The sequence below is a fragment of the Saimiri boliviensis genome, chromosome 15, assembly GCF_048565385.1.
Source record: "Saimiri boliviensis isolate mSaiBol1 chromosome 15, mSaiBol1.pri, whole genome shotgun sequence".
Taxonomy (NCBI): Eukaryota; Metazoa; Chordata; class Mammalia; order Primates; family Cebidae; genus Saimiri; species Saimiri boliviensis.
The window spans coordinates 83,005,253-83,016,458 of record NC_133463.1 but is presented as its reverse complement, the minus strand read 5'-3'; positions in this window follow the sequence as shown (position 1 = coordinate 83,016,458).

Here is an 11,206-nt window from a genome sequence, read left to right as displayed (position 1 = left end):
GACTAGCATAGCAGTAAAGAGTACAACTCCTGTTTCAGATATGAATATGATCATTGATCACATAGAAGCATTAAGTTAATAATAACAAGCATCTATTGCCAGAATGTTTCATTATCGAATTATGAAATTATTTAGCTGAATGTACCTTAAGAGTTACTCTTTTTTCCTTTACAGAAGAGGGAACTTAGATTCAAAGAGGTTAAGTGGTTCACATTATATAAACGTTTAAAAAATAAACCTGGATTTTACTATTCTTCTAGTTGTAGGATGAGAGGTTCTTGAGGCAAAATGTGGAATGACAGAAGATAGTGACATCTGTTTGCTTTGTATCTGCCACATTCTTCTCTGTTGCTCATTTGTTTTACATCTATGTTTTTTCACACTTATCCTTGGGCTTGATATTGGAATGTGTCAAACAGTTGCTCCCTTAGTGTGGAAACAGACAAGTAAACACACAGTTGCTAACCAAGTTACAGGCATCATATAATAAAGGCAAGCTTAGTGTGTTGTGGAGGACATGATGGGTGTGTCTGTTAAGTGTCCCTGTTTAGAGTCTATTTACTGATAGAGTTGAATGTCCTTGGCTCCTCATTTCAATTTAAGATATATATTATATTGCCTTGGCTCTTTGGCCCTTTTTTGACCTTGTTTACCTCCCAGTCGTAAGCCAGTTTGAAGGCCATCATGTATCAGGTCTAGTGAGTTAATCTGTGTCTGACCAGTAAGACCTATCTGGATAGTCCCTATGATCACAGCATGTCTTATTTTAAGTAGAAACCTGGTTAGAGACTAATATAAGAATAGTTGGTTTTGAATAGATGTATTCCTTCTCTTAAGGAATGTAGATTTTATTCTTATATTTTGAAAAATCCTTAAAGGAAATTGAGAAACAGCTATCATTTTGTTAATTTCGGCTCCTTTTACTGTTTTTTATTTTGAAGTATAGCCATTCCTAAGAACACTAGCAAATGAAGTTCATTGTTGATGTTATAACATATTCTGAATCTTAAAGTACCAAAAATACATTCATAGAACAAGTAAAGTAGCACTGCTATAATTAGGGGAAAATGGTAGTTTTCTTGTAAGTCCTTTCTCTTTCAAGGGCTTATAATTTTCTGTAAAAACCAAACATTATCCTTTGGGCAGGTGTGTTTTATTCTTTCTCTTGATTCTGTGTTATAAAGTGATTAAAAAGGAAAGATACTAACTTTTTGTCTCCCACACAAAGAATGTTCATATTTGTAATTTTTGGCTGTGACTCATTGCCATACCCCTGAGCCTCCCTTTGTTTAAAAAGTAATAATATTTTTTTATCTACAAAGGAGTACCTTTGATGTATGTGTGTGTGTATAAAATCAAAATGACACACATTTTTTGAGAATATTCACTGACTCCTGAAGACTATATTATAGTTGTACAAAGAATTAGACAGATGGCAGGCCAGCATGGTGGCTCATGCCTGTAATCTCGGTGCTTTGGGAGGCTGAGGTCAGGAGTTCAAGACAAGCCTGGCCAAGATGGTGAAACCCCTTCTCTACCAAAATTACAAAAAAATTAACTGGGCATCATGGTGTGCATCTGTAATCCCAGCTACTTGGGAGTCTGAGGTAGGAGAATCACTTGAACTGGGAAGCATAGGTTGTAGTGAGCTGAGATTGCACCATTGCACTCCAGCCTGGGCAATGAGTGAAACTTTGTTTCAAAAAAAAAAAAAAAAAAAATAGTAGATGGCAATCAGTTTTAGCAATCTAATGTGGTAGGTAATCTGGCATTATCTATTTCTTTGGTCACATGAGGATAAGGCTGCCCACCACCATTACCCATCTCCTGGACCTTAGGAAGAAGGGAGCCAAAATCTTAGAAATTTGAACCAAAAAAATTGGACTCAAGTTAGCAGCCTAAAATACAAAACCAGGCTGTGTATGAATTACTGTTTTTTCATCTTTATTTTGTGCAGATCAAGAAACTGAACTATACAAGTATTTTCTATGAAAGGGTGAATAAGCTGTCCAAAGTGAGTGATTTTTAGCCTGTGTAGAAAACATCTCCTGCTACATTAAATATAAAACTGTCAGCTCTTTGAATGTCTCCTTGCAATAATTAATCATCCTTCTCAGTTAACAGCACAGACAGTACAGCACAGGTAAGAGAGTAGGCTCCAGAGCCAGTCTACCAGGTGCTTTTGTGATTCTGGGTACATTGCTTTCTGTCTCATATTCCTCATTTACAAAAATAGGATAGATAACACTAGTACCTTCCTAATAGTGTCGTTAAGGGGATTAAATGAGTTAATGTATGTAAAGCACTTAGAAAGTTACCTCAGACATAGTAAGCACCATATAAGTATTTACTGTTCGTTGTTGCATATTTATAATACGTTGTATTTGTTTGTTTTTTGAGACAGCATCTTGTTCTGTTGGCCCAGGCTGGAGTACAGTGGCATGATCTTGGTTCACTGCAACCTCTGCCTCCCAGGGTTCAAGATATTTTGTGCCTCAGTTACTTGTGTGGCTGGGATTACAGGCATGCATCACAACACCTGGCTAATTTTTGTATTTTTAGTAGAGATGGTTTCACCATGTTGGCCAGGCTGGTCTCGAACTCCTGGACTCCAGTGATCCATGCGCCTCAGCTTCCCAGAGTGCTGGGATTACAGGCATGAGCCACTGCTCCTGGCCCTATAATACATTTTAAATGGCTTGTTTTATCAGTGAAGCTCTCACAGAGAATTTGGCATTTGAACTGGTCCTTGAAGGATAAATAGGATTTGTAAAAGTGAAACATAAAGAACTGAAAATGGTAAAAGCTAATGTGAATTAAGTTGTTAAGAGGAAGTAAAGAACCTTTCTTTCCATTTAGTGCAGATTAGCTATGTGCCTGCCTCTGATCATTGCATTATCTTAATCAGTCCTTATAATAGCCTTCCAAGATAGGTATTTTATTTTATTTTATTTTGGAGATGAAGTCTCGCTCTTGTTGCCTAGGCTGGAGTGCAGTGGTGCAGTCCCTGCTCACTGCAACCTCTGCCTCCCAGGTTCAAGTGATTCTTCTGCCTCAGCTTCCTGAGTAGCTGGGATTACAGGTGCCTGCCCCTGTCGGGGGACAGGCATGGGCCTGGCTAATTTTTGAGTTTTTAGTGGAGACAGGGTTTCACCATGTTGGCCAGGCTAGTCTTGAACTCCTGACCTCAGGTGATCTGCCTGCCTTAGCCTCTCAAAATGCTAGGATTACAGGCAAGATAGGTATTTTAAATTGTAATTTTACAAATGGCAAAGTAGCCACAGAAAAGTAAAGCTACTTTTTCAAACTCACAAAGTCAAATGTTTGGCCTAGTTCTGTCAGACTGTAAAGCCCATGTTTTTAATTGTTATCTAATACTGCTTTCCTATCAGCAGACTATCAGAAGATTATTCCTAAAGATATTTAAAAGAATGAGCACTCCAGGGTTGGAGTTCAAAACATTAATAGAATTATACTGATAAGATGCATGTGATCACTTTGCTAATGAGAGAGACTCTGGATGCTGTTTGCTGGTCATTTCAAAGGCTAAAGAGAAATAGGCATGCCTGTCCTTGCCAAACACATTGTTTCCACTGTGATTCTGTCACTATGGAGGTACTTGTGTTTTCTGAACTGGGAGCAATGGTATTGTGGTTATTGGCATTTTTGTTACCCTTCTTACTAGAAATTATGCAGATATCCCCAATGATACACTGATGCATGCCTTAGGTTCCAAATTTTGCTGCCTGGAATTGACCGAGTGCTCTTTTCAGTTCCCTGCATCAGAGAGGTGTGTGCAGTTGTGCTTCCCAGTTTTCAGCATTTATGGTTTCATGTTTGGGAAGTTTGTTTGAAATATAAGAAGGATAATCTTAATTCTAGCACTGATTATTTCTTTCATTCTCTAGCTACATTATCTTTCTTTTGAAACTTTTAGGGAATTAATAAATTAATAATTTTATACTCATTCTTTTTCCATTCACATATCTCACTGGCTTTATTCAGAATTAATTTTTTTTTGTCCCTGTGTACTACTTCCTTCTATTAATTAACTGACAGTTGTTTTTCTCCTCTATGTTTTGGATGGTTGTTTTTTTTTTTTTTTTTCTTTTACTGTTTAAAACTTTTTCAGAAGATGTAGCTAGTTACTCAGGTGCTAGCCTTGCTTCAGACTTCATAAAGCTAGAGACAGATTTAAATGAACTAGGAACTTGATAACCAAGATCTTTCTCTAGATTTTATATATTTCCCTCTGCTTTTAAAGAAGGAAGAACATTATGTGGAAGCAAATAGCAGAGATTTAGCCCAAAATTTAAAAATAGAAAGCAAGCACATTGATGATTTCTCAATAAACATTTAACACATGAGAAATTATGAAGATTTTTACCTTTAAATCTCATGTTTGTGTTATTGTAATTTCCTTTTCAGATCATCACTGTCTGATCTTTCTTAAACAGAGATCTAATCTTGTTCTTCTGTGTCTTAAAAATTTCATTGGGTCTTTATTTTCCATAGTGTTACCTAATTACTGACATGCTTCATCCTCCTTAGACTTATATACTCCATACACTCCATGAGAACAGATGTCTTTCTTTTTTTTTGAGAGAGAGAGAGAGAGAGAGAGAGAGATGGAGTTTTGCTCTTGTTGCTCAGACTGGAGTGCAATGGTGCTATCTTGGCTCACCACAACCTCTGCCTCCTGGGTTCAAGCAATTCTCCTGCCTCAGCCTCCTGAGTAGCTGGGACTACAGGTGCACGCCACCATGCCCAGCTGATTTTGTATTTTTAGTAGAGATGGGGATTCTCCATGTTTGTCAGACTGGTCTCAAACTCCCGACCTCACATAATCTGGCTGCCTTGGCCTCCCAAAGTAGGTACCTTGCCTACTTTATTCACCATTCTCTTTTTCATACCTAGATCGCTGCCTCTAACAGCTACTTATTCCATTAATATCATGGGCCAGGGCTCCCCAAAAGGTGTCGTCCTCGTCAGTTACAAGTATGTTGAGAGTTATAGGTTGATGCCTTCCAACTTTGGGATGGCAAGATGGGGCTTGGCACATGGTCCAGGGCACCACTGAGAGTAATTGGAGTCAAGGTCTCTGCATGATGTTGATGTGCTGATCACAGGCGAGAAGATGCTCTGCAGCCTGGTTATCTACTTCATTAGCCTACTTCAGAGTGCACCACTGCCCATTTTCAATGAGGGGCCGTGGAACTGCTGGAGAGTTTGTGTTCCAGGAAGCTGAGGAACCAGCTACTAATGCTGGTGCCACTATTAATAATACTAGTCAGAAGTGGGGGCCGGAAACAGTAGAGGCCCAACAGTGGTTTTCAACTATAGATAGAAGTCCCAACTCTGTCTTCACATACGTCAGATACATTTGGTATATTTATGGCTCATGTTCTCATTTAGTGGCATTCAAGTTAGCTGTAGGCTAACCGTTGTAACATTGTATGTTCATCTGCAGATTATTTTTAAATCATTTGATACTGACATGAACTTAATATGAAAATGTTCAAATGGCTTTGAAACCTATTCATGTTTTCCCAAGAACTTTCGTCATTACTTGCCAATGAAAAAAACAAAAGAGTTTAGGTTGAGTTTGGTGGCTCATGCCTGTAATCCCAGCACTTTGGGAGATCAAGGTGAGAGGATCACCTTAGACAGTAGTTCGAGACCAGCCTGGGCAATATCTTAGACCCCATCTCCCCATCTCAAAAAAAAAAAAAAAACTTAATTTTAACTAATATAACTGCTTGACTAAAGTAAATGATTTTTTCACTTGAGCAAATAAGTTTGGTTATGACTTACTTTACACAAGTTTATTTACTTTTTTATTTTTTTTCTATGAAGAATGCCAGTATATTTTAAAATTTATTGAAGTAAATAAATTTTAAAATACATTTTAGTTTTATTGTTTATAGAAACTCTGGGTTATATTATAAAATAAAAAACATAATTAAAGCCAGATTTATCTTTCGTAACTTTAGATTTTTAAGATTTTAACTGAAAAGTGAAAACAAAGGTGGTATTTCTGATTGTCATAGTATTATTACTGTAGATGGGTCCAGTTAGCCCATTTGCTTTGAATAAAGCTAATGTTACTGATCTCCCCGACCCCATGTTAGTTAACGCCATGTCAAATGTAACTGAAGAACTCATTTCTACTCACAGAGTATGGCCCTCATGGTCGGCAGGTTATTCAGATACAGACTTTCAGGGGGAAGGTTTTCAAAAAAAGTGTGATTACAAATCTATAAATGCTTTTAACATCTGCACATTGAATTATTGTTTCAAGTGTTTTTATAGTCACATAATTTATTTAATATTCACAACCATTCTGTGAGAGCTTTATTCTTTTATGCTACAGAGTTTTCTTATTTTACAGATTGAGAAACTGGTATAGAGCAGTTAAATGACTTAAGATTACATAGCTAGTTATAAGTGGAAGGATAAGAATTTGAAGGAACAGGTGTGGCCTCTTCCAGGAAACAGTATAAATAGTCAGACTTTATGAAGGATAAATTGGTAAGGAGAGTCATTTATCTCTCTTGTCTGTAAAGAGCATTCTTTTTCTCAAGTAGAGCATGAAGTAGATTATTTACTAGAAAAGCTTGAAAATGCTTTTCTGAAAAGCATTTCAGAAAATTAAAACTGCTTTGAAATTGGGCGCCTAATAAGAATTGTTTCAGAGCCTGGCATCCGTTGGGCATTATACACATATTCTCTGTGTCAGTAAGGTTTACAGTTAAGGTCTCTTAAATCATTTGCTGAAATCTCTTTTTGCTTATATATTGAGACTGAAATTAGCAATTTTCCTCCAGATGTGGACTTCGAAAATAAAATATACTTATCGAAATGTAGGCTGCATTATAGTGATGCATTTATATAGTACTGCCCTCCAGGATTCTTGGAAACTTAAGTGTATTATTGTATATGTGAATCATGGAATGCACTCTAGAATCTATATTGTTTATCAGTTTTGTTTTGGGTGTAGTTCATGGTATTTACTTAAGTCTCTAAAGCAGAGTTTAGGATCTCTGCATTTCAGTTACCTGAGTGCTGTAGGGCGACAGACCCACTCAGATTCTCTTGTTCTAAGTGATCTTAACACTCAATTAGCTCTGTGTGTTGGTGGTGACAAATTTTACTGTATTTATGACCTAAGTCTTTCAGTGGACACGTTTCAAGAATCCAAGAAGGTACTGGTGACTATGATAAACAAAAGTATCCATTCATGCATCCCAGGAGTTTAATGTTACCTTCACCCTCCACTCAAAATGCAATATGCATTTAGTCCATAATAGCACCACTCCATCTTAAGTGAATAGTTTCAGATTTGATCTATAATCACAAGGTAAATTATCCTTGTTTACCTAGGACTGTCCTGGTTTTTAAATTCAGAATATCTTGTCCAAGGAACCCTCTCAGTCCTGCATAAACCAGAACAGTTTCTTAAAATACTATTGAGGACAATTGGTCAACCTAATGGCAAGGCTGTGTTTTTAATTAGGCTTTACGCATGTTATTGAGACTATAGATAAAAGCCCGTATCAGTGGTTTTGAAGATGCTTGTGTCAGGATTACCTGGAGTACTTGTTAAACAGACTGCTGGCTCCCATCCCCGTGGTTTTGATCCAGTAGGTCTGAGGTAGGAGTCTGAGAATTGCTTTAGCAACAGTTGCCTTAGCCATGCTGATGCCTCTGGTTTGGAGTGCATTGAGAACCACTGGCCTAGATCAAGCCGTGTACTATGTGAGTAAATGATGATGGTTGGTTCAGAATTACGGAGAAGGGGATCTGTGTTTCTCTGCCTCACAGACCTAAGCACTAACAACACCAAAGGATATTTTGTGTGTCTGAACTGTGGTCATATAGCAGAAAAAAAGATGTGTTCCTGTTAGAGGTGACAGAAGTAGGGGAAGGGTTAAAAACAGTCTACCTGCAACATCCTTTATGGGATGGATGTATTTTGATAGTTTATAGTATCTTAGGCAAACCTTCATTTGACAATTAATTTGAGTCTTATAGTCACAGTATCTGAAATGGATACTTCAGAGAGCAGATATTCATTATTGCAGCAGAACTGATTATAGCTGTGTTTAGCCGGGGTAATGGTACCCGTCTTGCCTACTTCTCAGTTATCGTTATAAAAATCCAATTACATAAAAGGTGTGAACATGCTGTACAAGTAAGATGTCACAGTGATGATTAAAGTGTACTTTGCTGTTGGGCAATACGTTTCACACTGCTTTCATCTTCATGTTGCATTTCATTGTTCTCAGGTGTCTTCAGAATTCAGGCAAGTAGTTGGGACTGCAGATGTTCCCATTCTCTGTGACTTCTGTCACGGTCTTCCGGACTTCAGTTTGCCAGGCTTAGATGTCTTCAGAGGTAGTCACCACGTACTTGGTTGTTCCTAGATAGTGGTTCGTAGACCTAATGGCTTTCTGTGGTTGGGCCTGCCTGATTAGAATTTGGTATGTTTTCCCATTGATTTAAAATTGTTTTGCCTAAGCCTCATTTTGTGTGTAAAGAAAACAAAGGCAAAAGAGTAAGTGCTGTGCTCATAATTCACAGCCAGCTGGTAGTCACCAGACTGTGGGGCTCTGAATCTGGTCTCCTAGTCTTAACCTTCTAGGCAGTGAACATTGTTAATCACAGAACAGGCTCTCCTTGGACTCCTCAGCTTGCTCGTCTTTGTTTCTCCCAGGGCCTAGTGTTCAAACACACATACTACATACATTTCTGTGTGTGTGTGTGTGTGTGTGTGTGTGTGTGTGTGTGTGTGCATGGTAGGGAAACCAGAATTTGTTCTCAGCTCCTTACCCACGTGAGCTTAGCCAAATCGTTTCTCCAATATGTACCTTCTTTTTCATGTGTAATATAAAACTATCATCTGCCCATCTACTGGCCTTAAAAGTAGTTACTGCATAAGGACGAGAAAATGTGTAAAAGCACTTTGAAGCTTTTGTTACAAAGGGCAGTTCGGAATACTGAGTAAATGATAAATAAGCCTCATAGAACAGGAAGCATTTACATCTTTCTGTCCTAATCATCTTTCTTTATAAAGTAAGCTATTTTGTAAATCATTCAAGTGGATTGAGTTTATTAATTTAGATAATGTTTTATTTTTCTTTTTTGTCTCTGTTTATTTAACATTGAGTATATAGAGAATGGTAATTATTATTGAATGGATTGAAAACAAGAATAGAGTCTCTTTGGGGGTGCCTGTTTTTTTTTTCCTTGCAATTGGCGGTGTTTTCTGCTCCATGGTCAGTTTTCAGTGGTTTGTGAGTTCTTCCTTCTGTCAAGTGTTTTCTCCCTGTCATCACAGTGCCACTACTCTTTGTATTTACCTTCCCAGCTGCCCTGCCTTATTTCAAAGTTCAGAGTCAAATTGTAGCCAGCCATTTCTGAGCGAGTTCCTAGACACCGCTGAATTTCAACTAATTAATAGATTGCTTTTAAAGGATGTGAAATCTAGACCAATTCAGAATTTTACTTCATTTGAGGGTTGTTTTGTTTTTTTTTTTCCAGAATATTTATCTTAAGTTACAAAATGTTACTTCCTGTTCATTGTTTTCTTATGTATTCTGATAAAATTTTACAAACCCAGTAAAACACTCTTACAATAATACTGTTGGGAGATAACACCTTGTATTCATTATGGATTGTTCACACAGGAAGAGATGTATTTAGGTATCTAACTTGTTTTCAGCATTGTACTTGAGGCATCTGTGGTAGGATAGACTCTGTGGCAAATGTGGCATAGCATACATTGTATATGGATATTCACAAACTGCCTTTGATAGGTTGATTGACAAACATTTCCAGTTACTGAAACAGTAGCACTATTGCAGTCAGCAGCTCAGTAATCATTTTTTTGTCTGTACAGCAGATTGTATGTATGTGTGTGTGTTTTGCCTATTTTTATAAAAATGTGTTAAAAGTAAAGTGCTAATGCTAATAATCAGAAAATTGACCTTCATATATGTGATATATTTTTGACAAAGATGGAAATCATACAGCATGCCAAAAATGGTAACCCTTTAGCTTCAGCTATCCCCTCACTATATTTGACCTTTTTACTGTGTGTTATTATAATGAAAGATTGTATCTAGAAGATATTTTGTAATGATAGAAGGTATTTTATAAATAGGGTTTCCTGTGTCCTGAACTTAATTATTCAACTTCTGTACGTTTAATTTTCATGTTTATTCAAGAATATATTATACAAAGTCACAGCATTTGACAGTTCCTTCATAACTCTGAAGATAAGGTTCTATGTATTGTTTGTGTGAATTAAATACAGTGGCTCTGATAAAAATGCCTTTAGAATAATCTTTAAAAAATAAACTAAGAAGAGGAAGGTAAAGGGGAAATTTGGAGACTTGTCGTAACTGGTTCATTGCAACTTAATGTGCAGCATCCTCATTAGTCAAGTATCATGTGCCTACCTGGGCAGGAAATAGCAATTTTTTTTTCTAATTTAAATCTGGAAAGTTTCAATTGTAGAACAGTTTGAATAGTTGTAAATAGCCACTGGACTTTTTTAAAAAAAGTATTTGTCTTCAAAAACAATGAAGGTCATCTTGTATCCATAGAGACCATAAGCACTTTCCTCATTATTTACAACATTATTTATATAATGGATAGAGTTATTTACAACATTAAAAAATATTTCAGAGATCAACCATTAAGTATTATCACAGGGTAAATAGCAGCTGAAATCCTTTTCTCCATAGTTTCTCAAAAAACTTGGTATTAGGAAATTAGTAGTCTTTTCAGAATTTGTATGCTGTTTCTTTCTTCAGTATTCTGTAGAGTGTGTTTGTACATATGCATGCTCATGTATGTACGTATGTATGTTCATTTCTTATAAATCACTGTGACTTAATTATGGACTTTGTTTTAATAGTTTTTTCTTTCCTAAAAGAAAGTTATTTTACATGTTTATTTTATTTTTATTTTTTTTGAGACAGGATGTCGCTCTGTTACCCAGGCTGCAGTGCAGTGGCACGATCTCAGCTCACTGCAGCCTCTGCATCCCAGGCTCAGGGATCCTCTTATCTCAGCCTTCCGAATAGCCGAGACCACAGGCTTGTACCACCACACCCAGCTAATTTTTTCATATTTTTTTAGGGATGGGGTTTTGCCACGCTGCAGAAAGCTGGTCTTGAACTCCTGGACTCAAGCAATC